This window comes from Battus philenor, unplaced genomic scaffold (genome assembly GCF_028537555.1).
Source record: "Battus philenor isolate CCGP_79_NKW_IND1 unplaced genomic scaffold, ilBatPhil1.0.hap1 SCAF_3, whole genome shotgun sequence".
In the NCBI taxonomy this organism is placed as follows: domain Eukaryota; kingdom Metazoa; phylum Arthropoda; class Insecta; order Lepidoptera; family Papilionidae; genus Battus; species Battus philenor.
In genome coordinates, this window is record NW_027181693.1 from 13036157 (window position 1) to 13042156 (window position 6000).

Consider the following 6000-nt stretch of genomic DNA (forward strand, 5'->3'; position numbering starts at 1 on the left):
CAGTGTGCGGCTAGCCAAAGATTTCGTCCAAAGTAGGGAAATTTTGGGGCTCCTGGGGAAGCCTTGACTCAGGCCGTTATATACTACTGTTTTACTGGGAGGCCGCCGAGTACTTAGATCGCTTCGGTAATCGCTCCATGGTCTAAGCTCAAGTGCCTCTTCTCTGTAATGGTAATTTGTTCGACGAGAGCCCTTTGCAAGTTATTTAACTTCAACGCTCCTCATCAGAGAAATTCAGCTAACCTTTATGTTTCTGTATACCTTCGCAAGGTGCGTCGGGCGGGGTGGAAAGTTTCTCGGAGAGCACTATACTTCCTGGTTTTCGTTTAGCAATAGACTATGAATCTCATTGACTGAAAGTCTCCTTTCAAATGCTGCATTCATATCATACTTGGACTGATTCAATGCCTTACTATTTCCTTACTATAAGCATTATGAACCGTACGCCTCGGCAACATGCGAGAAATATCCACAACAGAGTGATATATGTCCGCTTTACGTCTCAGCGTCCGGTGATAAAAGATGAATGTTGAAAGTGTGCGAATGTAGTTTGTAATTAAATCATATGAATATATAAATAATAATGACTTCATTAAACTAATTTTATACCACGACAGTTCAATGATTTGAAAAATTAATTTTTTATGCACGCGCACGTAAGTTTTACATATATTTTCAGACCCGTATGAAAAAGCGATAAAAATTGATAAACTAATCAAAATCATTTATATTTCGCGAATATGATTTTTCTATCAAAACAGACAAATTTTGTAGAAACTGATTGTGGTTTATACTCAGATAATTTTAAATTTAAAAGAACTATATGAAATACTGTGAAAGAGAAATAAAATAAAATAAACTGATACAGTTATTGTAAAATTTATTTATAATGTCAGCTTTGGCTATATATGGTACATCAGTTCTAATAAACAAAAAAATTAAATAACTTCTTATATATACATATGTATATATTTATGTATGTGTATAGTAATGTAGTAGTCTGTTCAGTCGGGCCATGAAAAGTATTATATATAAAGAAAATGTAAATATGTTTAGAGTGGTTATACAGTGTCACCACTTTTCACCGACTAGAATACAGATATCGAAGAAATTGTATCATAAAAAATAGTCTTAAATCATATTTAAAAATCTTTATTTCAAGTAGGCCTAGCTTACAAAAGATTTTGAAACTTTAATTATATATATAGTTACCTAACTGCTCTTTTTAAAAGCTTAGAATGTTACTTGAATTGTCATTACGAGATGTGCTATATCTCGAGAGCAGATCGTAGTAAAGCCGATTGGTTCCAAGAATCCTTGCAATTTAGCAAAAAGATATTTTATATACAAATTTTGGAACTTATTCAGTTGAAAGTCAAATTAATAAATGAATAATAACCACGCTAAACATATTTATATTTTATATATTCAACAATGTTTTTCACGATGTTTTTTTTTCACTAAACAAAACTAATATTAATAAATGATTGAAAAATCATTTTTTCAGGGTTAATATACTCTTATAGATCGGTAACGGACGCGAAGAGGTCAATGCCAAGTCGAACGACAAAAACTACAGAGCACACGCCGAATAATACATCATTTGTAATGGCAGATCGACCACGTACATAATCTAGCAGTGCGACAGTACAAGCTTCCGTTCGTAACGTGTGTGGGTGTTATAAAGACCGTTTAGAATGTCTTAATTAATAAACGATAGCGGGAAACGAAAACCCTTTACGGACGCGTTCACAACGCTTGCAGGTAATTATGTAATTACGAATATTGTGTAATATCATTGAAATAATAACGAGTTATCCTTTTCACTCCGCATAGCAACGCAGTTTAAAAGGCGATTTTTAAAACTGAGAGACGCGTCCGTACTTTTTAAAGGACCTACTTCAACTAATCGATATCAATATTTTATTTTCTTACCACGAATAAACTAAAAAACATTATTTATGATAACAATTAAATATACCTCTGTAAATCCTCTGTAAGTTTTACTTCACATACAGACGTATATACCATGTGAACTTAATCCCTATGGCATTCTTAGCTAATTATAAACAGAAATAAATTAATGAAGGTTGGTGAAAAAAATTGTAGATAATGAGTAAAGAATAGTAGCGGTTTACAGAGAATTTTTAAGCTATTACGAGAAAGAAATGAGTATTCAGTACCAGTGTTATACTTAAAGAGCGAGATATTTTTGGTGACTTTGAAGTAGAAAATGTCGTAAAATAAAAATATTTCGTATAATAAAAATTTTATAATTTAAAAATCGAAACACGCTTGTAGCTTACGCCCCAATCAGCAGGTCGGTTGCCATCCGCCGCTGAGATTCCGTCGTGCATGACAAACCAAACGAGCATACCGCATGCCTAAACTGGCAATGATTTTTGCTTTTCGCAATTAGATAAACTCACATTTATCAAGTTCGTAAAAAACTAACATGAATATTATAACTATTAACTGTGGAATTTTAAGTAAAAATAACTTTATGAATGAATCCAAATATCTATTATTATAGTACATCTTTCCTTTAATTAAGTTAACAAACTTCAACTAAAAATATACTAATTGATACTTCAAAATACTTGCGTGGCTTCTTTCCTAGTTGCTATGGTATAGTACAGAATAAATAGTACGTTGTAGTAACGTAAAACATGCTTATCATTAAAATGTTATAGAGAACTGATAAGGTCACATTAATGTGTTTAACAATAATTGCTTTCACGTGTATCTTTGTATTAAGTTTCGCCGCCACAATTTAACATAATATAACAAAAACCGGAATAACGATGACAAGGCTAATTGATTGTCAAATACATATCTTACACCAAAAAGAAATCTACTATACTTAGCATATGATGTGATTTATTGACACACAATATAAATACATTTACTAAATTGTTTATATACCTATTAAAAGAAGATGTATAAATGTCAAATATAAATTTATATGAATAATATTTATTATATGTACAAATTTATATTTAGAGACCCCATTTTAGTAGTGTATGATAAGTATGTTAATATAACACGTTAGCACATCAAACAGTCTTTTATAAAACCATAAGATAAAATAAATAAGAAGCCACATCTAACATATAAAAATTCAAATTTTAAATTAATTATATAATTGTTATCTGAATAAAAATTATCCTTGTTTGTTGCAGATAGTATAATAAGATAATATTACATTCTCCACTTTTATTTCCATTTCACAACTTACCACAGGCAATTAAGTATGTATATAAATATCTGATGTTTTGATTTGAAAAATCAATTACAATTTTTTACTAATTAAAGTGCACACGTTCTGTTACAAAATTGGGTGTTAATTTGCCTTTTTGTAATCAAATTAAATTGGTAATGATAGTAAAACGGCAAGATGCCATCATTTTAAATATAAATTTCACTATAGATATTGTATCTCTATTCAACCATATTCACTGTGTGGCACAATGCGGCACAATCAGGTCAAATCAAATTTCATCACAGTCATCATTTCTGCCAAAGATATCTATGGGATAACATACCATAAATGCCACTATTGGCATGAAGGTTGGCAATTACAGTGTGGTATTATAGTACACAGAGGGTGCTGCTACCCATCCTTTGAAAACTTGTTTGAGAGCAATAGCAATCCTTTATAGTTAATGTACAAAGTGTGAATTATGTATATAAGACTAAATTACATGTATAGAATCCATGATATATGTTTGCAAGCATCAGTCCTTTCCCTCTAGGCCACTGCTCAATTTAAATTTATACTATTGATGTAGTGTGGTGTGAAATATCTAACAAAACTTTATTATATAAGGTATCATTGATAAAACAGTAAGTAATTAATTCATCTAATAATTATACTCTAGTTTTATAAAAAACTAAAATAAAAACTCTTAAAATGCTAACCTGACTGTATTCACAATAGCATAATCATGTTGCAATTATGTGCTTACATTCACATAATTGGTGCATTTATCTTACTATATTTTTCTTGATTAAAAAACAACATTTTAAACCCTGAACATTGGTGTAAGAAACACTGGTGTAAAAAATCATTGGTGTAAGAAACACTTTCCATGTGTTTCAACTAGCCAGCAATTTTGTATCAAAAAATCCTGGCATGCAAATTGGCAAGCGAATAAGCTAACCTGCATGGGCAATAGCCTACACCTGCTTGTGCACTGATATAAATTTTAAAAACCTTTTTTTTAATATTTATGCACTTATAACAGATTTCAGTCACCTCCATAATTTCTCGAACAAAAATAACCTAAAGTAAATGTGCTTTTGGTTATCTAGTAATAAAAGTGCATTTATTTTAACCTAATTTTAACCAAATGGTTAGAATTACTTATTAGACATATTATCATTCTTTCATCATTAAATTCTATTATCATAGGACATTTCTTTGACTGAAAATAAATTAATTCTAGGTACAACAATTATTTTTACATTAAATTTATATGGTTTCATTTATACCTTGTTAATTAAAGAGAATTTTTACATTTTAGTCAATATTTAAGTTACTTAAACCATAATAACAACAAAGATTTAAATCCGTGAAAAACTAATAATATCAAAAGAAGCCAAAACCTGAGTTAAAATTTAAATGCACATATCAATCACTTTTTACTTATTATTCTGTATAAATTTCAATTTTATTTTAATTGCTTTGATTTTCTATCTAGAATTTCGTAATAATGGACTTTACATAACCTAGCAAGTAAATAACATACATTATGTACTGTTGTAATACTAGTTGATAGTATACATATAATATATTAAATTACCTAATCTAGACGTGTAATAATAAAATTATGATTATCAAAATTGGTTTTATTTAACTTGGCACGATGTTGTGAATAAAAGAGTATTCATAAACTTGTTATTATGTTACCTTGATTTACTGTTAACAATGACTTAAATGAGATATACCATAAATAATTTTCACTTTAGTTATAATTTAAACGATGTATGGTAAACATACATCTTTATAAAATGTTAACAATGTTATTTAATTGACAAATTAACTGTATTAATTCAAAAATTTCTACGTTCGCGAATGTTAACGGCAGTAAGCAGGCACTAAAAACTGATAGCACATTATCAATTGTAAAATCATAGAATTTAACATGAATCATCGGCGGGAAGTCGGTAGCAATATTATTACTTATGTTGCTCGGAAACTGGTTGTAGATTTTAGGGGGCAAATTTCTGCAAGGTTAGGTCACGACATTAAGCATGTAAAAGTAAAATTTCGAATTGATCTTATACAAGTAATGGTACGTTAAATAAACCATGTGTGACATTCGGCAGGAAAGGCGGTGCCTGTCGTTCGCCAACGAGCTTGGGCGATGGCGGTCAGCTAACGGCCGTCGACAGCCGCTTACAAAACAACAGTTGATTTTTAAATAATATAATATGTCTACCTTGATTTTTGTAAATCATAAAGCTATGTTACATCATAAAAAACGGTTAAACTTACCACATGACACATACAAATTGCTACGATTTTTACAACCACCATTCACTCAAAATACAAAACATTCCACATCCACGGTTGACACTCACTAATCAGAACCACAGTTTCACTGTTTCGCAGTCGCACATTCAGACCACTAGCGCCACGTGTGGACATCACCAAACTGCACTGAAGTTGCTTCCATTTCCAGAAGTAGATTCTACATGGGATATTAGTGCGAACTGAAATTAAATATTTATATTGAAAAAACTTGTCTTCTGTTTTGAAATAAATAAGTATTTTAATTTATTTGTACACGTTGTTTATCGAATAGGTTTATTTTTATGCTTAATTCTTGTATAAATCAAAATCTTTACTAATTTTACGATGTTTTCCAATATAAAAATATGTACTTACTTTAATAGTGACACCCTTCGATGAGGGTTGCAACAGTTGTGTAATGCGTTGTGTACTAAAAGATTCTGCATATTGTTTCGCTGAATAAAGTAAGTAAACGAACTGGC

General features: G+C 30.3%; 1 protein-coding gene across 1 annotated transcript in view; it reads right to left on the reverse strand.

Annotated features, from left to right (window-relative positions):
- Arf6 (ADP-ribosylation factor 6) overlaps nucleotides 1–5645 on the reverse strand; it is a 44113-nt gene extending 38468 nt beyond the window's left edge. The window contains exon 1 of the mRNA XM_068770954.1: nucleotides 5501–5645. The gene's annotated coding sequence lies outside the window, so the exon portion shown is untranslated. The remainder of the gene's footprint in view (nucleotides 1–5500) is intronic.
- Nucleotides 5646–6000: the final 355 nt, after the last annotated feature.